We start from the raw sequence: 25,523 nt of genomic DNA on the forward strand, positions 1-25,523 counted from the left end.
AGCAAGTAGACATCCCCAGACCAGCAAAGAGACAGCCACAGACCAGCAAAGAGACAGCCACAGACCAGCAGAGAGACAGCCACAGACCAGCAGAGAGACAGCCACAGACCAGCAAAGAGACAGCCACAGACCAGCAGAGAGACAGCCACAGACCAACAAAGAGACAGCCACAGACCAGCAGAGAGACAGCCACAGACCAACAAAGAGACAGCCACAGACCAGCAGAGAGACAGCCACAGACCAGCAGAGAGACAGCCACAGACCAGCAAGGAGACATCCCCAGACCAGCAAAGAGACAGCCACAGACCAGCAGAGAGACAGCCACAGACCAGCAAGGAGACATCCCCAGACCAGCAAAGAGACATCCCCAGACCAGCAGAGAGACAGCCACAGACCAGCAAAGAGATGGCTGGGAGCAAACTTCTTTCGGCGGTGCAGCAGCTGGGCCAGGGAAATTTGCCTGGTACAAGCAGCGCCCTGCACATGCGGAGCTTTGCGGTGTGATGCAGTCAGTGTGCTACCCTTAGGCTGGCCCCTGGAGGGCATCCTGCCTCGTTGGTGATGTGCCTCCTCCTCCTCCTCCTCTCTCCTATCAGGTACCCACATTGAGTCAGTGACCTCATCATCCCCTCCCACCTCATCACTGGAGCAAACCTGGCAGTATGCTGCAGCAGGGGGAGCATGACTGCCAGATTGCTGTCCTTTTTGGGCACCCCCTCTATCCGTGCTCACAATACTGGCTTCATCTAGCTCAGTATCATCATCAGAGCCTTCTAAACACTGGGCATCCTCCTGAATCATGTACCCAACACTGTGGTCAAACAGTTCGAGGGACTCCTCAGGAGGACATGGTGGGGCTAGGGAAGGAGTCACTGATGCCATTGAGCCGAGGGAAGAGACCGCGTTGGCAGCTGCTTTGCCAGACAAAGTACCCTGAGCATGGGTGAGAGAGGATGAGGAGGATGAGGACGGCTTGGTCATCCACTCGATCAAGTCTTCCGCATGTTGCGGCTCAACGCGGCCAGCTGCCGAAAAAAAGCTTTAGCTGAACACTGTGAAGAGGACGCACTACAATAACGTTAAAATAATGTAGCTGCCTGCGGTAGTGATAAGATCAGGAAAACACCACCAACCTTCTACAGGTGGCTTTAGCTGAACACTGTGCAGAGGACGCACTACACTAACGTTAAAATAATGTAGCTGCCTGCGGTAGTGATAGGATCAGGAAAACACCACCAACCTTCTACAGATAGCTTTAGCTGAACACTGTGCAGAGGATGCACTAAACTAATGTTAAAATAATGTAGCTGCCTGCGGTAGTGATAGGATCAGGAATTCACCACCAACCTTCTACAGGTAGCTTTAGCTGAAAACTGTGCAGAGGTCGCACTACACTAACTTGTAGCTTTAGCTGAACACTGTGCAGAGGTCACACTACACTAACTTGTAGCTTTAGCTGAACACTGTGCAGAGGTCACACTACACTAACTTGTAGCTTTAGCTGAACACTGTGAGGAGGACGAACTACACTAACTAGTATATATATATATATATATATAACACCTGGGATGCATATATATACACAATACACTGTAAGTGCAGCTAACTCACTGACTGTCCTGCCTAATCTATCTAACTTAAATCAAATGACACTGTCTCTGTCTCTCAATGCCGGAAAACACACTACACAGGGCCACTGTGTAGGCAGCCTTATATAGTGTGGGGTGTGTACTAAACTCCCTGCGCCATAATTGGCCAAAGCCACCCTGGTTTGGCCAATTACAGCTCTCTCTACAGACGGCGCTGTGATTAGCCAAGCATGCGGGTCATAGTGCATGCTTGGCCAATCATCAGCCAGCAATGCACTGCGATGCCGCAGGGAATTATGGGCCGTGATGCGCCACACGAATTTGGCGCGAACGGCCCATATCGTTCGCAATTCGGCAAATGGGTGAACAGACGATGTTCGAGTCGAAGATGGGTTCGACTCGAACATGAAGCTCATCCCCCAATTTTTTTTAGCACCAACCGCCACTGGTCAGGACTGCAGGCCAGTCAAGTTCCTCCACTCCAAACTTGTTCATCCATATCTTTATGGACCTTGCTTTGTGCACTGGTGCACAGTCATGTTGGAACAGGAAGAGGCCATCCCCAAACTGTTCCCACAAAGTTGGGAGCATGAAATTGTCCAAAATGTCTTGGTATGTTGACACCTTAAGAGTTCCCTTCACTGGAACTAAGGGGCCAAGCCCAACCCCTGAAAAACAACCGCACACCATAATCCTCCCTCCACCAAATGATTTGGACCAGTGCACAAAGCAAGGTCCATAAAGACATGGATGGGAGAGTTTGGGGTGGAGGGACTTGACTGGCCTGCACAGAGTCCTGACCTCAACCCAATTGAACACTTTTGGGATGAAATAGAACGGAGACTCTGCCTGATCTCACAAATGCCTTTCTGGAAGAATGGTCAAACATTCCCATAGATACACTCCTAAACCTTGTGGACAGCCTTCCCAGAAGAGTTGAAGCTGTTATAGCTGCAAAGGAAGGGCTAACTTAATAATGAACCCTACAGACTAAGACTGGGATGCCATTAAAGTTCATGTGTGTGTAAAGGCAGGCGTCCCAATATTTATAGTGTATGTGCGGTGTGTGGACAATAAAGCTCAACTTCTTTGCCACTGCACCTATGGACGACAAGAGGGTAATTTCAAGGTTGTTCCTGCAAATGTTTTTGTTGCATAGAGCTGGTGGATAATAAAAATGATCTCCCCCCGGGTGTGAAATAAAGATATGTTACATTCTTTCTTCTTCTCTTTAAACTGTCTACAGTTCATCAATCACACTAATGTACAATGATCTGTAGGTGTAACTATTTTTTGCGGGGTTTCCCTAAGACCTGAAATGATGTCAAGGGTTCCTCTGATGTGCGAATGTTGAGAAAGTCTGCCGTACGGTAATCAGTGTCAAGGACTCTTGTACTACGCCCCTCTCTATGTTTCCTCCTCTCTCCCTGCAGGCTGCCTACAGAAGAAGACAGACACCACCAACACTAAGTATACAGAGCTCACACTTCTAGCATCAAGGTGAGAGGGAATAAAAGAGCAGAAGAGGACAGGACAGGCTGTGTGCGGGTATTGTATACATGTTAAATGTGTTCTGTACATTACATATAGACAGACTCTGTATATACATTATATATAGACAGACCCTGTATATATACACTGTACATATATTCAGGAATTAAGTGCTGTACACATAATACGTATGCATTGACTAAATTATATACTGTAAGTAGACTGGAGGTCCTAGTGTAACTTTGTATCTCTCTTTTGATCAATGTTTATAAACAATGTTATCTTCACCAAGAATTTTAATTGCCCCATGGGGTGGTATTTTAACCACTTGCTTACTGGGGACTTAAACCCCCCCTCCTGCTCAGACCAATTTTTAGCTTTCAGCGCTGTCACACTTTGAATGACAATTGCGCGGTCATGCTACACTGCACTCAAATGAAATTTTTATCATTTTTTTCACACAAATGGAGCTTTCTTTTGGTGGTATTTAATCACCATTTGGGTTTTTATTTTTTGCTAAACAAACAAAAAAAGACAGAAATTTTTGAAAAAAAAAAAAAAATCATGTTTCATAGTTTGTTATAACTTTTTGCAAACGGGTCATTTTTCTCCTTCATTGATATTTGCTGATGAGGCTGCAGTGATGGGCACTGATGGGCAGTACTGATGGGCACAGATAAGGCGACACTGATAGGCACAGATAAGGCGACACTGAGGCACAGATAAGATGACTGATGGGCACTGATAAGACGGCACTGATAAGACGGCACTGATGGGCCCTGATGGATGGCACTGATCGGTGACACTGATGGGTGGCAAAGATGGGTGGCATTGATGGGTGGCACTGACAGATGGCACTGATGGGCACTGATAGGTGTCACTGATGGGCACTGGTAGGTGGCACTGGTAGGTGGTATTGATAGGCAGCACTGGTAATGACGCACTGATTAATTTATAGGCTGCACTGTGGGCACTAATAGGCGGCACTGTGGGCACTAATAGGCGGCACTGTGAGGTGGCACTAAGGGCACTGATAGGTGGCACTGTGAGGTGACACTGTGGGCACTGGTAGGTGGTGCTGGTGGGCACTGGTAGGTACCTCCACGATCAGGACCGATGTCCCTCTCGCAGCCGCCGGTGATCTGCTTTTAGCGTGAGAAGGAAAGAAAGCCAATAACCGGCTCTGTTTACATCACACGATCAGCTGTCATTGGCTAATAGCTGATCACGTGGTAAGGGGTCGAGATTGACCCCTTACTCTGATCTGTGATCAGGCGAGTCTTATAGACTCGCTGATCACAGAGCGCGCCGCTCAAGCACGGGAGGACTTCCAGGGACACCCTCCTGCCAAATGAAGTCCGCGCTGTAGCCGTCTTCCTGCGCTGGTTCCTGCATCGCATCTCTCCCGCAGACAGTTGCCACTGCCCTCTGCAAACCGCTGCGGGTGTCAATACTATGTTAAAGACACCCCCAGATCAGTTCACAGATCGCAGTGCGAACTGTAAACTCACACAGGAATCGGATCGCATTGGGTGAAAACACCCATGCGATCCAATTCCAGTGCGGGGAAAAAAAAAGTTCCTGCACCTTTTTTGTGCGAATCCATTGCGAGTTTCAGCCATACAACTGTATGGCTGAACTCGCTTTGCACAGACATCGTATGCGATCGGCCCCGCAGTGCGGGTGCAAATCACATGCGACATCTGTGTTCGCACAAGTGTGAACCTAGGCTTAAGAAGGTATTTGATTTTCTTATAAAAATGTATACATTTTATCAAAGATACAGTAAAATTGGTTACACAGAACAATATTTAAAATTCCATATAGTAAAGTGAACACAAGATCATATAATATGATACATATACACCAGTGGCGGCTGGTGTTTTTTTGTTTGGGGGAGGGTGCGGCAAACAACCCCCCCCCCCAGCACTTACCCCATCTAGGCGGTGTGCACATCGGGCAGCGGCGGGCACATTGGGGGTCGGGCATTGGTGGGCACATCGGGCAGCGGCTCCTGTGTCTTCTCCTCCTTGCTTGTGTCGTGCGTCCCCTCCCCTCCTCCTAGGTGTCCAGTAGGATCGTTAAACTGAATACAGTGTGTATATATATATATATATATATATATATATATATATACACAACACCTGGGATGCATATATATATACACAATACACTGTAAGTGCAGCTAACTGACTCGACCTGCCTACTCTATCTTAAATCTTAAAACTTAAATCAAATGACACTGTCTCTCTGTCTATCCATCTCTCTCCAGTCTCCACCGCAACACACTACACAAGGCTGCCACGGAGGCGGCCTTATATAGTGTGGGGCATGTAATAAACCCCCTGAGCCATAATTGGCCAAAGCCTCCTTGGCTTTGGCCAATTACGGCTCTCTGTACACACAGCGCTGTGATTGGCCAAGCATGCGGGTCATAGTGCATGCTTGGCCAATCATCAGCCAGCAATGCACTGCGATGCCGCAGTGAATTATGGGCCGTGACGTGCCACTCAAATTTGGCGCGAACGGCCCATATCGTTCGTAATTGGACGAAAGGGCGAACATACGATGTTCAAGTCGAACATGTGTTCGACTCGAACACAAAGCTCATCCCTACACATGAATAATGTAACTTTGTATCTCTCTATCTCCCATCTGCTCAATGTTTATAAACAATCTTACTTTGTATCAGTCTATCTCCATCTGATCAATGTTTATAAACAATGTTACTTTGTATCTTTTTACCCATCTGAACAATGTTATTGATAAACACTGTGTCAGACAGACTTTTTTTGACAGCTACAAATCCAGCTTTGATTATTCGGAGCTGAGACTTGCTGTGTAGTGGGGCAATATTGTGTGGTCTTTCATGGAGGAAGTAGAAGGATGTTTATAATTCTCAAAAATTACTCCTGTATAGTTATTACCAACCAGTAGAAAAAAAAATGTGTTATCACATTCCTTTAAAACTTGAAAAACAACTATCAAAGGTTTCCCAACAGCTTGTTCAATTATTTTTTAGTGCAAATAAGAACATTTCAGGAAAATATGATGAGTGGGGTTTTTCAGGTAATTTAGCCATGTCCCAGCACTTGTCACCTGTACTGAAGAATGTGCCCAAGAGCATGTGTCCAAAAACAAGCCGAACAAGTTACATCTGATTGTACAGACTTTATTTAACCTCTGTTAAACTTCTAAAAAAAAAAAAAAATCTGAGGACCTTGTAATACAATATGTTAGTTTATATCTTGTCACTTGTACCGGAAGACCCTTGGAATACATGTTGGTATTCCCGTACATTGCACAATTGGGTATATGTATGCGGTAATGATGGAATTGATGACTTTGGACACCACACCTCAATGGGCAGGGCATGGAAATGTTTAAAAAAGGGTGCCAATTCACAATCTAATAAGGTAAGTAGATAAAGTCAAGTGTATAGACACGTATATAGAAAAATATACATGGAATTTTTATCTTTAATCTAAAACAATAAAACACACAGAATCATATACAATTTAAAATAGTAGTGACAACCATACATATCACCAGTATAATGGTCCCCAGAAGGGGATAATCACAGTGGGATTGAGGGTCATGAAAAACATCTCAACTAGTTTTGCGGTCTAGAGCTGCCTCGGGAGAATATCTGTAATTTAATTAACAGTTAATCAGTAACTATACAATTAGCCAAAACAATAGTACAGTCATGAATAAAGATGATAACAAGGTATACAATGTGCTATGGCTATGAAAAAGTTGGCAACATGTTTTTGGCCTGCTGTGTCCTTCATAACTTAGCCCATCATGTAGAATTGCTACTGGATACTGAGGTTCCAGACACTGATGAGGACCCTATTTCACCGATCCCTGAATCCTATCACAATGAGCGTGGCCATCAAGTCCGAAAGCACTTCATATAAAGTTATTTTTCAAGGTATGCATCAACTCTTACGCTGTACAACTTACCAGGTAGTTTACTCTTTTAAATCAATAGTGAATAATTCCGTGCCACATATGAGAATAGTGAAAAAATTGTAAAAAAATATAAAAAATTATAAAAATATATATATATGAAAATATATATATATATTGAAGTGAAGCAGCTACACCCTTAAGCAAAAAATGGGAAAACCCATAAATGCATAAATGTGAAGGGAAAGGGGTTGGGGAGCGCTAGATATTTAGACCAAGAAAATATTGGTACATATGAGATGAAAAAAATTCCCTTAAATGAAATTAAATTCAAATAAAAATAAATTCAAATAAAAATAATAGTAATAATAATACCAGCCTGCCTATATATCTAATGTGAACAAAATTCAAAAGTGAACAAGGATAACTGTACAATCGTGACATAAAGTGTCAAAAAATATAAAATAATTGTGTATCAAATATGAATTGACATCAATAACAGAGTCCATAAAAAATTGGTGTAAAATCCTGATGTAAATCTTTGATAACAAAAACGTGAGCAGCAAAATCCCTTCACCATCACTGAAAAGACCACACCAATGTGCTCATGGAAATGGGTGTCCGCTTACCAGATGGAGTTGACCAATTTAATTAAAAAAAGGTCAAATAGGCTTTAGCAAGATATTGCTTGCTGCAATGGAGAAATATATACCAGACTCTTGTCCTCACATCACAGGATCTCACGTATGGGATATAAAATAGATGGAGAGGAACCGAACATAGTGTAACACCATTTATTTAAAAATGAAAATTAAAACAGAACATAGCCAAATGGCTACTCACATAGAAGGTGCCATCGCCCGGCACTGGGGCTGGAAAGCGTGTCTAAGAATGGAGGAATCCAATCTATGGGAGAAGTTTCCCAGATGATCTCGGCAACGGCGTGCGTTCCACCCTCGACGGGCGGACGAACCACGGAGGCCGGAAGTGATGTAATTGCGTGACCAAGTACCGCCTCGACGTACGTTTCGTTTTACACGTCTTCAGGAAGCGTACTTGGTCACTAAGGAGACGATTTAAATAGAGTTGGAGATTTGCATAAAGGGGAGGGGTTGAATGCTTCACAGCCTCAGTGCCGTTCATAGAACACCGTACAACCATCTCAAATAGCAGTTTACATGACAAAAATAAATTAGCCTTTACAAATGATTTATACAATATGAATAATCTTATATATTGTTTCAAAATGATGGCATATTCCGCCAATTCTGACTAAAAGAAAAAAATTTTTTTAATAAAACACTCAAAAATAAATAAAAATTTTTTTATATATAATATTCACAAATGATAGTGAATATACCTCAATATAAATTGAAAATGGGGAAAATGGGGAACCAGCTAAAAGTAACTAAAACCTAGCAGTATAAAGAAAAAAATTATTATTAATATTTAAAAATTAATATATATAAAAATAAAAAATAAAAAATAAAAAATGATGATTTAATAAAAAAATTCCTTATGAAAAAATAAAGAATTAATCAAAAATTATAATTATGAGTACATAAATTAGAAATTAAAAAAAATACCTAAAAAAACTTCTAAAGGGCAAAAAAAATTAATAAACATAAAAATGAAAAAATCCAAAAAAATCCAGCATAGACCTAATCATTGGTTAAAAAACAATTTAAATCCAGTTCGATTTTTAGCTGGTTCCCCATTTTCAATTTATATTGAGGTTTATTCACTATCATTTGTGAATATTATATATAAAAAATTTTTTATTTATTTTTGAGTGTTTTATTAAAAAAAATTTTTTCTTTTAGTCAGAATTGGCGGAATATGCCATCATTTTGAAACAATATATAAGATTATTCATATTGTATAAATCATTTGTAAAGGCTAATTTATTTTTGTCATGTAAACTGCTATTTGAGATGGTTGTACGGTGTTCTATGAACGGCACTGAGGCTGTGAAGCATTCAACCCCTCCCCTTTATGCAAATCTCCAACTCTATTTAAATCGTCTCCTTAGTGACCAAGTACGCTTCCTGAAGACGTGTAAAACGAAACGTACGTCGAGGCGGTACTTGGTCACGCAATTACATCACTTCCGGCCTCCGTGGTTCGTCCGTCCGTCGAGGGTGGAACGCACGCCGTTGCCGAGATCATCTGGGAAACTTCTCCCATAGATTGGATTCCTCCATTCTTAGACACGCTTTCCAGCCCCAGTGCCGGGCGATGGCACCTTCTATGTGAGTAGCCATTTGGCTATGTTCTGTTTTAATTTTCATTTTTAAATAAATGGTGTTACACTATGTTCGGTTCCTCTCCATCTATTTTATATCCCATACGTGAGATCCTGTGATGTGAGGACAAGAGTCTGGTATATATTTCTCCATTGCAGCAAGCAATATCTTGCTAAAGCCTATTTGACCTTTTTTTAATTAAATTGGTCAACTCCATCTGGTAAGCGGACACCCATTTCCATGAGCACATTGGTGTGGTCTTTTCAGTGATGGTGAAGGGATTTTGCTGCTCACGTTTTTGTTATCAAAGATTTACATCAGGATTTTACACCAATTTTTGATGGACTCTGTTATTGATGTCAATTCATATTTGATACACAATTATTTTATATTTTTTGACACTTTATGTCACGATTGTACAGTTATCCTTGTTCACTTTTGAATTTTGTTCACATTAGATATATAGGCAGGCTGGTATTATTATTACTATTATTTTTATTTGAATTTATTTTTATTTGAATTTAATTTCATTTAAGGGAATTTTTTTCATCTCATATGTACCAATATTTTCTTGGTCTAAATATCTAGCGCTCCCCAACCCCTTTCCCTTCAAGTTTACTCTTTTATTTTGGTGAAAAGGCTGTGGTTGTTACAAAGGAACATAGGAAGTGGCCCCATATCAGGCTCTCTGTAACCCTCTCACTTCAACAGAAGCTGTTTCAACAGCTTCTGTTGAAGCTCCGAGCCCTCGGTTGAACATACATCACATGTACCGGCAATACATTCATTTTACACAAAGATGTTTGGACATATCTTAGGTGAAAATTAACGCCACACAAAAGCATTTTTGTATGTTTGCTTAACAAAACCTTAATTAAAAGAAGTAAATAAAAACATTAAACCAATCTACCATCCGGCAATATTATTATTAGGTCAAGCAACCAGTGTTAGACCAGAACTGTGCAAATCCATTGTATTTAAGTCATGGGGTATATGCCAAAGGAGCTTAGGTGTCCCATACCACTTTGATACACACTGCTAAACATCTCATCAGCGAGTTGTTCTTGGTCAAGATTTTGTGTGCGGCATATAGAAAGCGCACATCATATGTTGATTGGTGGAGTGGGCAAACCCAAATCGGGGTTAACATCTGCTGAACTTTGTGGTAAATTGTCTTTGGTTTGGGAACTTTCAGAAACTGGCAGAAGGTTGACTACCTCAACATTGACATTAGATGGCTGTTCTTAAGACTGTCCGAAGTTGTCGTCATTCTTTTCAGATGCAGAGAAGACTAGTTCAGGAACATCTGCTGGCTCCGAAAAGAGTAGGAGGGTTCCTTACTATGTGGGGTCATCTGTAAGAGAACAGATACTGATTAAGTCAAAGTTGGTACATCTCTTCCCCTTCTTGAAAACTCACCCAAATCCAGAATAAATTCAGCGCTGGGTAAAGATGCTCCATGTTCACTTCTAGGGAAAGATTGCCACACCAGCATCATATTCTGATGGAGGGGTGAGTTCCTCCTGACCGCATACAATAGGGCTGCAAGGGAGAACCCAGCATCAACACTGAACGTTAGTATCTAGAATATTTGCTAACACTATGTAAATACCCCTCTTGTTGAGTAAGGTATCGAAACCTTTGCACAGTCCTGTAACTGTCTCTTTATGGATGTAGGGCATCAGCTTTTTTTCATACTTCAACATCAGAACAGAAGCTCATAATCCACCAGCAGTTTTTTGCCTAGAAGAAATGAGATAAGCATTCAAGCAAACAAATTAGACATCTAAGATTTGCATTAGTAAAAATGAAGTGACATTTACTTAGGGGAAATTCTAGATGTCCGTATAGTCATGTTTTCTAATGTCAGTACACACAATCAGACTAACCTTTCCTTTCTGGCCAGGGCCATTTTCTTCTTTATGTCTCCCTTGATATCTTGGTACCTTTTTTTCACATGCTTTTTACTATGGGGTGCTACTCCCACTAAATTGACAGCTTTTGTAATTTTTTTTCCACTGCTTTCTTTTCCAATAGCAGCTTAGTCATATTCAGGAGTCAGATTTTCAACCAACGTCACATTCTCTGCATATGTGAAATTCAGATTTAGTTGTCGACCATCTGATCATCTGATCATTTCCTCTTCTTGTTAGGGGTAGTGGATATTTGCTTGACACTGCTGTCACTACAACTTTCCTGATGTCTGGTTTTCTTGGTTCTTGAGAGAGGCTGTTTTCATGCAACCATCACTGCTGTCACTTGAGTGTTCCTTAACACAGGGCATGTAAGTGTGGTCTGCAGCCTCATCGTCCACTTCTGTACTGCTATCTTTGTAATTGACTTGATTCAGAGTTAAATGGTGTTTTCTTCTCTCTTGACTAGTGAGCCTTCATGACTCTTCTTCTTCATCACTTGCCAAGATGGTGGAATTGGGCCAAAGACAGATCTTCTGAGAGATTTACATGACATTAATAACATGTTTACTTGTTTGACTTTAGCATTCTCACAGGGTTAGACTAACCATGTTTTTGTTTATTCCTGATAAGCGAGACTTGGTGGGTGACCTGGTGATTCCAGGATTTCTTGCTTCTGGGACAACGTTGTCTTTGGGGCACTATGAAAAACACAAAGATACTTTTAAGTTGCTGAGTATTTCACTTTACAACATGCGACATGTAAAAATACCTCCTATTATTTACCATAAAAGTGTCTGGTTTTAACAATCCCATCCTTCCTGCATCCCGCATGTACAATAGAATCACAAAGCTAGGGTACAGTTAGATGGAGTAATGCAAGTTATGTTTGCTTGTACAGGAGTACGGATGGGCCGAACACCCCCGGTTCGTTTCGCATCCAGAACATGCAAACAGACCAAAAGTTTGCGCGAACATTCGAACACCATTAAAGTCTATGGGACTCGAACGTGAGAAATCAAAAGTGCGAATTTTAAAGGCTAATATGCAAGTTATTGTCCTAAAAAGGGTTTGGTGACCCAGGTCCTGCCCCAGGGGACATGGATCAATGCAAAAGAAAGTTTTAAAAACGGCCGTTTTTCCGGGAGCAGTGATTTTAATGATGTTTAAAGTGAAAAAATAAAAGTGAAATATTCCTTTTAATATCGTACCTGGGGGTGTCTATAGTATGCCTGTAAAGTGGCGCATGTTTCCCGTGCTTAGAACAGTCACTGCACAAAATGACATTTTTAAAGGAATAAAAGTAATTTAAAACTGCTTGCGGCTTTAATGTAATGTCGGGTCCTGGCAATATGGATGGAAATCAGTGAGTCAAACGGCATGGGTACCCCCCAGTCCATTACCAGGCCCTTTGGGTCTTGTATGGATATTAAGGGGAACCCCGCACCCAAATTACAAAAAGAAAAGGCGTTGGGCCCCCAGGCCCTATATACTCTGAACAGCAGTATACAGGCAGTGCAAACAAGACAGGGACTGTAGGTTTGTTCTTATGTAGAATCTGTTTGTAATTTGGAACAGGTACATTTTATAAGTGTAGCTCCAGCTAAAAAATCTATTTTAAAGCTTTTTGGATAACATAGGGAAGGGTTATCACCCCTGTAACATTTTTGCTGTCTGTGCCCCTGTTCAGAAGATTTCACCTCACTTTCTGTCCCAATGACAATTGGATTTTGAAAATGTGGGTTTTTTAAGGGAAACAAGGATTGGTGATAAATCAGTGGAGGAGACACCTTTTTCCCATATTAACTCTTACAGGAGAGAATTTCCCTTCCTAGGGGTAGATTTCATCTCACTTCCTGTTGTCTCCCTCCGTTTGTACGTAGGAGTCATTTGGAAGTCAGATGTTTGAAAGTAGGGGCCTGCCCTATATACTCTGCAGAAATTTGTGCCTTAGGTGTTGGTGGTACCAGAATACTGTAAGCCCTCACAGTTACTCTTGGTGGGCCCTGGAACAGGCCCTGCTGTGAAACATTAGATCAAGAATTGTAAATACATGCCCCTGTTGGACAGGGTCAGAAAAATTGGGCCTTTGGTGGTGGTGGTAGTGTTGCCACAACACTGTAAGCCCTCACAGTTACTCTTGGTGGGCGCTGGAAAGGGCCCTGCTGTGAAATATTAGATCAAGAATTGTAATTATGAAAGATCAGGTCCCAAAAGACAATACACAGGAGGAACGGAATAAAACACAACCCCCCGGGGTTCCCCAGGTCTCCTGGGGCCTGAAGGGAAGATGTATATCAGATACGATATTGGATACTATACCCAATGGCGAACATATGCTAGAGCAACAAGAAAGGATGGAGGAATTTGATCAACAGAGCATAGGAGAGAACAATGCCACTGGTAATATATATCAATATGGTAACAAAACTATTGAAACTGCAATAAAGGAACAAACACTGAGGGATGTCTTCTCTGCAATACAGGCATGTAATAACTCCTTATTATCTTTAACAAATCAAATGTTAGATCTAAAAAAGGATATAACTGTTATAAGACAAGAGAATCAAAAAATCTGTGAACGTACAACTGACCTAGAGGATAGGGTTAATACAACAGAGGATGCCCTGCCTTCCTTAAAAAGGGAACTCCAAAATACCAAAGTACAAATAACGGACCAAGCACAGAGATTGGATAGTTTGGAAAATAGGCAAAAGACGAAAAAATGTCCGTATTTTCGGTTTTCCTGAAAAGGAAGTGGGTCAATCAATGACCGCTTTTTTTGAAAAATGGATAATGGACACACTGGGTCCAGAGGGCTTTTCAAAACTTTGTATAATCGAAAGGGCTCCCCGTATTCCCAGCCACCCAATTCCCTCTTCAAGTAATCCAAGGACAGTGATTATTAAGATGTTAAATTACAGAGACAGAGATTTAATTCTATCCAAAGCACGTCAAAGAGGAAATATCGAGTACAATGGTAATAAAACCTCCTTCTTCTTAGATTTTTCGATGGAAGTACAGAAGAAAAGAGCAAAATTTAAAGAGATTAAGCGTAGTTTGCAACTAAAACAAATAATTATAATTCAATGTTATTTCCAGCTAAGCTGAGAGTTATGGACGGAGAGAATGTTTTTTTCTTTGAAAATCAGTCAGCGCCTGGCTGGAAGAAAGATACACAAAAGAGAATAAAAAGTCTTCATGAATGTTTAATTTTTTCCTCTCCTTTTCACCTTCGGAAAATTATACTTGAATAATGAAACGGTGGACTAGTTTTGAAATATTTTTTATTCATTTTTATATATATATATATGTATATATATATATAATTTTTTTTTTCCCCTTTATATCTTTCCAATTTATTTATTAAATTTTTTTTTGGCACATGCATAACACATGTAACTGTCTATGGCAATTAGACAGTCCCCTTGTATGAGTCCCGTGTGGACTGTGGGGAGGGTTTGGAGTTACCACCAACCTGTGAGGCTGGAGGGAAACGCCAGGAATGATTGGGCTCGTAAGAGGGGGAAGATAGGGGTTGGGGGGGGGAGGAAGGGGTTATGTTTTTTTTTTTTTTTTGGCACCATGCTCTCACTCTCTCTCTCTCCCTTGCTCTTTTTTTTTTTTTTTTTCCCTCTCTCTGATAGTGTTTTGTCAGGTTCCTCCTCGTCATTGTCTCATTAATTTAAGTAATTTAAGTATGTTGAAAGAAGAAGAAAAAAAAAGAATTTTTTTTCTCTCTTATATATATGTGTATGTATATGCGTATGTGTGTGTGTATATATATATATATATATATATATATATATATCCTACTCGATAAGGTGGTAAAATGAAATAATGAGTAATAAAATAACGGTGCTGTCATGGAATGTGAGGGGGATGGGAGATAGGAGGAAGAGGCAAGCAGTTTTTGAGGCAATTGAGTTTTACAAACCCTGAATAATTTTTAATAATAATTTTATTTAATTATTTAATAATAATTAGAGACCCACCTTGAGCGAGGTGATACAATGCTTTTTGAAACTACTTACTCACGAGGTGTCAGTGTTCTCATTTCTCGCTCGGTTCGGTTCTCATGTAAAGAGAGTTTTATAGACCCAGAAGGCAGATACATTGTGTTACGGTGCTTATTAAATGACAGAAACTTCTTGTTGGTTAATGTCTATATTCCCCCTCTTTATAATGAAGTGTTGAAAAGTGTCTTTGGGAAAATGGTACAGTGGCCGCATTTGCCAACCCTAGTAATGGGAGATTTTAATAACATAATGAATGAGGAGGAAGATAGACATAACACCATAAAGGGAAAACAAAGGATGAAGAGAACTAGATTTGCTAGACAACTACAAGAGATGGAGCTAATAGATATGCAGAGAATTAGATATCCATCAAGAAGAGAATACTCATGCTGTTCGAGCACATACAGCTCTTTGTCAAGACTAGACTTGGCCCTGGGGAATGATAATTTTTTGCGTTGGGTAGAGTCAATCCAATATGGCCCTAGGGGGCTTTCAGATCACTCCCCACTTATATTGAATTTACAGTCCGAGGGAGAGACATCCCCCCTTTGGAAAATCAACCCACAATGGCTCTTATTACTGATGAAGGAAGATAAGATAGAGTCACAGTTGAATGAATTTTTCAATAAAAATAAAAACTCGGCTTCTCTACTAATAGTCTGAGATACAATGAAGGCATATATGCGTGGAATATTGATTAAAGAAATCCATAAAATTAAGAGTTCATCTAGGAGGCGAGAGGAGGAAGTAATGAAAATGGTGTCCCAAACAGAGCAGGATTATTTTAGGGATCCTATAGAAGAAAAGCGATTAGCATGACAGGAGGCTCAGGAAACTTATAAAACTTTGGCTTTAAAAAAGCAGAGAATAGTAGTGGTGAGGTGTAATATAGGCAGCATTCAGAGGATATTCGTTAACTTCTACTCCTCACTTTATGAGTCGAAGGTGTCGAAGTCAATGAACCAAGCTAAACAATTCTTGGATAAACTGGTTCTCTCAAAACTTAAAATGGAGGATAGAGAAGCTCTCGATAGTCCCATATCCCTGGAGGAATTAAGGCAAGCAGTTACACAAACTCATAATAAGGGATGGACGGACTACCGATAGAGATATATAAAAAATTTGATAGGATTTTGCTACCAGAACTATTAGAGGTACTAAATGATGCGTATGAAAAACAAAAACTCCCAGAATCCATGCAGGAAACAATAGTAATAATGATTCCAAAACAGGGTAAGGACCCAATGTTGCCTGCATTCTATCGCCCTATATCTCTTCTCATCTCAGATGTAAAGATTTTGGCAAGGGTCCTTGCACACAGGCTATCAAATTATATTAACAGTTTGATACATGAGGATCAAACGGGTTTTATCTCAAAGAGAGCAGCCGCAATAAACATTGGCAGACTATTTTTGAATTTGCAATTGCCTATGGAAAATATGGGATCTAGAGCAATATTATGCTTGGATGCCCAAAAAGCCTTCGATATGGTGGAGTGGGAATACTTATGGATACTTATGGACCATATTGGAGTCTTTCGGAATAGGACCAGGATTTTTAAAATGGGTTAAAATATTATATAGGGACCCTAAAGCAAAGGTAAGAATTAATAATACATTACCCAGCCCATTTACTTTATCTAGAGGGACAAGACAGGGTTGCCCCCTGTTGCCACTACTGTTTGCTATAGCAGTGGAGCCTCTTGCCCTTGCCATTAGACAATCAACAAAAATAATCGGGTTTTGACGGGCAGGGAGAGAGGATAAAGTAGTCCTGTATGCAGACAGGCATGTATTGGCCATTGGGACTACCGGGAGATTCCCGGTGGGCCGATGGCTCAGTGGGCCAGTCAGGTGCGGTCCTGGAGCCGCTCCTCTCTGACAGTGAGTGATCGCAATTTCACTCCTGTCAGGAGGAGCAGCTTCCGTCATATGCTGGAGAAAGCATTAGGCGTTATGCTCCCTCCAGCCTGCAGGGGGAGATAGACCAACGGTAGACTTTCCTTCCTCTCTCCCCTTATCACTTGTTATCACATGACTGGAGAGAGGAACGAGAAGCTGCCTTCAAAACTGTGAGTACATGTGGGAGGGGGAGGACACTCTGATGTGAAGGGCTTCTGATGGGGACTCTGATGTGAAGTGAGCTGCTGATTGGGACTCTCTGATGTAAGGGGGACGCTGTTGGGGACTCTCTGATGTAAGGAGGACGCTGTTGGGGACACTCTGATGTAAGGGGGACGCTGTTGGGGACACTCTGATGTAAGGTGGATGCTGTTGGGGACACTCTGATGGAAGGAGGACGCTGTTGAGGACACTATGATGTAAGGGGGACGCTGTTGGGGACACTATGATGTAAGGGGGACGCTGTTGGGGACACTCTGATGTAAGGGAGACGCTGTTGGGGACACTCTGATGTAAGGGGGACGCTGTTGGGGACACTATGATGTAAGGGGGACGCTGTTGGGGACACTCTGATGTAAGGGGGATGCTGTTGGGGACACTATGATGTAAGGGGGAAGCTGTTGGGGACATTCTGATGTAAGGGGGACGCTGTTGGGGACACTCTGATGTAAGGGGGACGCTGTTGGGGACACTCTGATGTAAGGGGGACGCTGTTGGGGACACTCAAAATTAAAGTGGGCCGGTCATGAGGAAGTCCAGGGCCAAATTTTTGTCCCAGTCCAGCCCTGTATGCAGATGATGTTCTTATTTTCCTGGGGGACACCTCAGTTAACTTCATTAACCTTCATTAACTGAACTTATCAGTCTTATCTCCATATTTGGGCTATTTTCTGGTTTCCAGGTTAACTGGGATAAATCCATAATGTTACCACTAGATGAGTTAAAAACCCTCTTATTAAATCAAGCCTCTAAAATTCAAATTAAGGATACAGTGAAATATTTGGGGATAGAGATCTCTCGGGATGTAAAAGACTATATCAATTAAAATTTGAAACCTCTATTAACAAAATTTAAGGATAAATGCCAAAGTTGGTGTAAGTTACCTCTGACGGTGATAGGAAGAGCAAATCTCATCAAAATGATTTGGGCCCCGCAATTACTTTACGTGTTTAATAATTCACCAATATGGATTACATCATTTTGGTTTTGAAAAATAGAGTCACTTTTTAGAGACTTGATTTGGAGGAAAAAAACAACCACGTATAAAGTTAACAACAATGCTAACCAAAAAAGAGGGAGGTTTGGTGATCCCCCATCCCAAAAATTATTTCTTAGCCTCACAATTACAACATTTTAGCGGATGGACAATAGTAATGGACTCTGACCCTATACAGAGTCTGCTACTATCAGTTTATGAAGTACGTCCATTGGTTTCTTTATTGGAGTCGAGAAATCAACTAAGTGATAAAGGATTCCTTACGGGCAAATTGTTTGACAAGGTATCGCAGGAAATGAGGAAAATTACTGAGATAAATAGATATACGTCATATACTCCAATCTGGAATAATAGCAGCTATGAGGAATTGATGAAACTGGAAGGGTTTGAGATCTGGAGGCAGAAGGGTCTAAGGTACATAGAACAGCTATTCCAGGAAGATGTGATAAAAACCTTTAGTGAACTAAGTAAAGAATATAATATTCCAAATCAAAGATTTTTTCAATTTCTACAGCTCAGGCATGCATTAAAACTACAGGGCCGATCGCATGAATTGAAGTTTAATAAGTCAGTGGTAATAGCCTTGTTGGATAAGATAGGAAAAAAAGGGATTTATATCACAATTATATGATATACTATTTGATAAATGTAAAGGCTCTGTGGATATACCTGCAAGATTAGCCTGGACGGGCGACATAGGGCCAATTTCAGATGAACAGTGGGCACGGGCACTATCGGCAATACCTCAGGCCTCTTTATCTCCAACACAAAATTTAACACAATTATTCATCTTACATAGGGCACATTATACACCAGAGAAATTATTCAAATTGAAATACAGAGATACAGACCAATGTCCCAGATGTAAAGGGAGAGCAGCCAATCTAATACACTTGCTATGGAGATGTCCTAAACTCCATTGCTATTGGTCTGGGGTGGTATCTATGATTAATAAGGTATTTGAGAGTGGGATGCTTATGGAGCCTGGGGGATGCCTTCTAGGTATACTGGATGAATCAAGAATTCCAGGGGAATATATTGTTTCAATAAATAGAAGCCTATTCCAGGCTCGTAAAATCATAGCACTAAAATGGTTATCACCATACCCACCTACTGTAGAAGAATGGAAAATTCAAGTAAGGGAAACTTTAATTAAGGAAAAGTATACTTTCCTACATAAAGGCTGTTTAGGAAAATTTGAAAAAATATGGAAAAGGTGGCTTGATATCTTGGAGGTATGACGAGAGAGGAGAGGATCAATGTATGAGTAGCGGGGGGGGGGGGGGGGGGGGAGCATGGGGGCCAGGGGTGCCTTTTTTTTCTCCCCTCTTAATATGGGCTGGGGTTGTATTTTGTTGTTGTTTTTTGTTGTGTTTTTTTCTTTCCTGTTGTTGGTATATAAAATGAATAAAGAGAAGATTTGATTAAAAAAAAAAAAAAAGAATTGGGCCTTTGGTGGTGGTGTGGTGGTGTTGCCACAACACTGTAAGCCCTCACAGTTACTCTTGGTGGGCGCTGGAACGGGCCCTGCTGTGAAATATTATATCAAGAATTGTAATTACATGCCCCTGTTGAACAGGGTGAGAAAAATCAGGCTTTAGGCACTGCTGCTGGTGCCACAACACTGCAACCTCTCACAGATATTCTAGTCGAGTGCAGGAACGAGCCTTGCTGCAAAATATTACAGCAAAAATTGTAATTACACACCCTTGTTAAACAGGAGCAGAAAAATTGGGCTTTAGGCACTGGTACTGGTGCCACAACACTGCAACCCCTCACAGATACTCTAGTTGAGTGCAGGAACGAGCCCTGCTGTAAAATATTACAGCAAAAATTGTAATTACACGCCCCTGTTAAACAGGAGCAGAAAAATTGGGCTTTAGGCACTGGTGCTGGTGCCACAACACTGCGACCCTCACAGATTCTGTTGTTGAGCGCAGGAACGAGCCCTGCTGTGAAATATTAGATTTAAAAATTGTAATTACGTGCCCCTGTTAAACAGGGGCAGAAAAATTGGGCTTTAGGCACTGGTGCTGGTGCCACAACACTGCAACCCCTCACAGATACTCTAGTTGAGTGCAGTAATGAGCCTTGCTGCAAAATATTACAGCAAAAATTGTAATTATGTGCCCCTGTTAAACAGGGGCAGAAAAATTGGGCTTTAGGCACTGGTGCTGGTGCCCAGAACCACAAACGTTCTTAGAAGCTATCAACATGAACATTGAGGAGGAATAGGATAGGAATCAGCATCAGGTGCTTGGTAGCTGATGATCCAAGACTGATTCATTTTTATAAAGGTGAGCCGATCAACCGAGTCGGTGGACAGGCGCACTCTGTGATCGGTTACAAAGCCTCCAGCGGCACTGAATGTGCGTTCCAAAAGAATGCTGGATGCAGGACAGGCCAGTAGCTCAATTGCAAACTGTGCAAGCTCTGGCCAGTGATCCATCCTCAAGACCCAGTAACCCAGTGGATTTTCGGTATCTTAGATATCGGTGTTTTGTGGATCTTAGGTATTCCTGCACCATGTACAACAGACGCTGGTGATGGTTGCTGGAACCGATCATACCTTGGGGCTGCGGACCAAAAAAATTGTCTGAACGCATCGGTCAGATGGCCACCTTCTCCACTGCTCCTTCTGTGACTGACCAAAGCCTCAGCAACACGATGTCCAGGACCAGGAATTTGTACCCTCCCAGGCTCTGGAAACACGTTGCACAAACCTTTCTGCATGGCCTCCTGAAGATGTTTCATCCTTTGCTCCCTCTGCGAGGGCTGGATAAGTTCCGCAACCTTACCCTTGTAACGTGGATCAAGAAGGGTTGCTAGCCAGTAGTGATCCCTCTCCTTGATCACACAAATCTGAGGGTCCTTTTGCAGGCTTTTCAGGATCAGGGAGGCCATGCAGCATAGGTTTGCTGAGGCATTCGATCTGGAGTCCTCTGGGTCACTAAGGACGACCTGATCCGCAGCCACCTCCTCCCAGCCACGAACAAGTCCATGGGTTTCTGGGGACTGTAAACGATTCCTTGAAGACTGCTGCTTATGCTGAGTGCTAGGCTCTACCTCCATGCTGACACAATCCTCCTCCTCCTCTTCCTGTGAGATCGACAGGCCCGCAGGAATACTGTCTGGATACAGGGGGCCTTGAGAGGTAAGGAAGCCCTCCTCTTCCTCCCTCTGTTCTGCCTCAAGTGCCCTGTCCATTAATCTACGCAGTGCTCCAACAGGTAGACAAAAGGGACAGTATCACTGATGCATGCACTGTCACTGCTCACCATCCTCGTGGCCTCCTCAAATGGTGACAGGACAGTGCATGCATCCTTGATCATGAGCCACTGGCGTGGCGAAAAAAAGACAAGCTCCTCTGACCCTGTCCTGGTGCCATACTCACACAGGTACTCGTTGATGGCCCAGCCGCTGCAGCATTGCCAACATTGAGTTCCACCTGGTAGGCATGTCACAGATGAGGTGGTTCTTGGGCAGGTTGCACTCCTTTTGAAGGTCAGCCAGCCCAGCACTGGCATTATATGACCGGCGGAAATGCCCACAGACTTTCCTGGCCTGCCTCAGGATATTCTGTAAGCCTGGGTACCTGCACAAGAACCGCTGCACCACCAAATTAAGGACATGAGTCAAACAGGGCACATGGCTGAAGTGTCCCTGTTGGAGGGTGGAGAGGAGGTTGGTGTCATTGTCGCAAACCACCATCCCTGGCTGAAGCTGGCGTGGCGTCAACCACCTCTGAGCCTGCCCTTGCAGAGCTGACAGAATCTCTGCCCCAGTATGTTTCCTGTCCTCTAAGCAGACCAACTCAAGCACCGCATGGCATCTTTTTGCCTGAGTGCTTGCGTAGCCTCTAGAACGCCTACGGAGCACCGCTGGTTCTGAGGACAAATCTGCACAGGAAGAGGCCATAGAGGAAGAAGAAGAGGAGGGGGTGGAGGAGAGAGGTGTGGCAGAATCACCACTACCAGCATTTTGGAGGCATGGTGGCGGAACAAGCTCCAAAAATACTGCACCCTCTCCTGCATCCTTCCCAGCTGCCAGCAGGGTTACCCAGTGCGCCGTGAAATAAAGGTAGCTTCCCTGTCCATGCCTGCTGGACCATGAGTCAGCAGTAATATGCACCTTACTGCTGACCGCCCTGTCCAACGAGGCCAAGACATTGCCTTCCACATGTCGGTAGAGACCCGGAATTGCCTTACGAGAAAAAAATTGGCGTTTGGGAACCTGCCACTGAGGTACTGCACATTCCACAAATTCTCAAAAGGGGGCAGAGTCTACCAGCTGAAAAGGCAGCAGTTGGTGTGCTAGCAATTTAGCTAAACTAGCATTCAGCCGCTGAGCATGTGGATGGCTGGGACAGAATTTCTTTCGCCGGTTTAGCAGCTGGGGTAGGGAAATTTGCCTTCTACAATCGGACATTGGTGCAGTGATAGCAGATTGCCCGCAAGTATTTGGCACACCTAATTGTACACCTTCATTCATGTCAGTGCAGGTTTCTGAGAGGACTGAAGGTATAGTGGGGTTGGAGATCCCAGCTGATGAGGAGCAAGGAGAGGTCCACCTTCTTCGTTCTTTGGTGTGGGTCTTTTAAGTACTGTTGCCAACGGACTGCAGAGGAGCTCGACATATGTCTGGTCAAGCATGTGGTGCCCACGCGGCTGCTGTTTTGGCCACGCTTGATACGCTTCAGACATATGTTGCAAATAGCAACAGTGCGATCTGCTGCATACGTCTCAAAAAAGGCCCACACCAAAGAACTTTTGGAAAAACGTGCAGAGTCAGCAGTGCCCTGCACATGCGGAGCTCTGCGGTGTGATGCAGTCAGTTGGTTGCCCTTAAGCTGGCCCCTGGAGGGCATCCTGCCTCTTTGGAGATGTGCCTCCTCCTCCTCCTCCTCTCTTCTATCAGACACCCATGTAGAGTCAGTGACCTCATCATCCCCTCCCTCCTCACCACTGGAGCAAAACTGGCAGTATGCTGCAGCTGGGGGAACATGACTGCCAGTTTCTTGTCCTTCTTGGACACCCCTCTTCTGTCTGGGCTCACGGTACTGCCTTCATCCTCAACCTGAGTACCATTATCAGAGCCTTCAAAATGCTGTGTATCCTCCTGCAGCATGTACCCTACACTGTGGTCGAACAGTTCGGGGGACTCCTCAGGACATGATGGTGGGGCTAGGGAAGGAGTGACTGATGACATTGAGCCGATGGAAGAGGCCGCTTTGGCAGCTGCATTGGCAGACAAAGTACCCTGAGCTTGGGTGACAGAGGATGAGGAGGATGAGGACGGCTTGGTCATCCACTCTACCAACTCTTCTGCATGTTGTGGCTCAACACGGCCAGCTGCCAGAAAAGAGGACAAGCATGCCCCATGGCCACGTGCTGAGGATGCACCATGTCCACGACCAGCACTGTTTACTGTAGACACAGAGCCTGCTTGCCCTCTTTTAGTGGCCTGTGAGCATCTGCCTCTCCTTGGTGGCCTTCCAGACATACTGTACAATTAGATTAGCAAAACAATGCCTGAAGTTTACTAAAAACAGTACACCAGGAATGGCCTACAGTAAGGTAAAGGCTTGGCTGGAATACAATGCAGTGGATATATATTTTATGAACTGCAGCTCAGTGAGTCACCTGCCTGGCTGAAAGTGTCTTTGAGTCACCTGCCTGGCTGAAGGTGTCTTTGAAAATGCACTCAGGCAATAGCCTAGTCAGGTATAGGCTTGGCTAGACTATATATATATATATATATATATATATATATATATATATATATATATATACACAAGCCTGTATATATATATATTAAATGCACTGCAGCTCAGTGAGCCACCTGCCTGGCTGAAGTATATTAGAAACAATACACCAGGAATGGTCTGCAATGAGATGAAGCTAAACTGTATACAGTGTATATATATATATATATATATATATATATATATATATATATATATATATATATATACAAAGCCGGGATGTATATATAAACTAAATACACTGCAGCTAACTGTCTCGCCCACCTGCCTGAAGTATATTAGCAACAGTACACCAGGAACGGTCTGCAGTGAGATGAAGCTAAACTGTATACAGTGTATATATATATATATATATATATATATATATATATATATATATATATATATATATATATATATATATATACACAAAGCCGGGATGCATATATATATATACTAAATACACTGTAGCTAACTGTCTCGCCTGCCTGCATTATATTAATCAACAGTACACCAGGAACGGTCTGCAGTGAGGTGTATATATATATATATATATGTGTATATATATATATATATATATATATATATATATATATATATATATATATATATATATGTATATATATATATATATATATATATATATATATATTTTTTTTTTTTAATATATATATATATATATATATATATATATATATATATATACATACAAAACCGGGATGCATATATATATATACTAAATACACTGCAGCTATCTAACTTTCTCGCCTGCCTGCCTGAAGTATATTAGCAACAGAACACCAGGAATTGCCTGCCTGCTCAAACTAAATGAAATGACAATCTCTCTTGTGATGCGCCGCTCGAATTTGTCGCGAAGGGCCCATAATGTTCGAAATTCAGCGAACGCCCGATGTTCGAGTTGAACTCATGTTCAACTCGAACAGACAGCCCATCCCTATACAGGAGTTAAAACCTTCACAAGAATTCAGTAAGGCACTTACTTTGGGAATTTGCTATTGAGAGGTGTTTTCCCCTTGGTATTTTCTGGGATGAATATTTTGGGTGCCTACAGGAAAGAAAATGAAGATGCTTATTTCAACATGAAATTCCTTCAAACAACACTAGGCACATATTTGCAGCTAATTTTTCGCATTGTACGCGTGAGAGCATTTAGGATTAGTAGGACGCTATCATGACTGACCTCCAGAACATTCTTTCTTCTTCCCTTCTTTTGCTCCTGGCTGAATTTGGGATGTACCATCTATTAGACACAAAAAAACATGTAAGTACCAAAACCTGAACATATTCATATGTAGGTGTGATTAATAAATACATAATTACATTTGACCACGGATGCTTTAAGGATGCAGCAGAAGACTTGTGCTCCATGTTCCCGCATTGTTGAAAAAGGACAACATACAATGCTTAGAAGGAGCAGAGAAATCATATGAAGCATATTTAAGAACAAGAGAAAAAACTTTTTCCAATGG

The 25,523-nt window shown here is 42.1% G+C and overlaps 1 protein-coding gene across 3 annotated transcripts in view; it reads left to right on the forward strand.

Moving 5' to 3' along the window:
* The first annotated feature begins 2,984 nt into the window (after positions 1-2,984).
* Positions 2,985-25,523, forward strand: part of LOC141121578 (von Willebrand factor A domain-containing protein 5A-like) — a 155,851-nt gene continuing 133,312 nt past the window's right edge. For 2 of the 3 annotated variants that reach the window (XM_073611216.1, XM_073611232.1), the window contains exon 1: positions 2,985-3,137. The gene's annotated coding sequence lies outside the window, so the exon portion shown is untranslated. The remainder of the gene's footprint in view (positions 3,138-25,523) is intronic. The other variant, XM_073611223.1, reaches the window with a different exon arrangement.

The sequence above is a fragment of the Aquarana catesbeiana genome, linkage group LG01 (assembly GCF_042186555.1).
Source record: "Aquarana catesbeiana isolate 2022-GZ linkage group LG01, ASM4218655v1, whole genome shotgun sequence".
Lineage (NCBI taxonomy): Eukaryota > Metazoa > Chordata > Amphibia > Anura > Ranidae > Aquarana > Aquarana catesbeiana.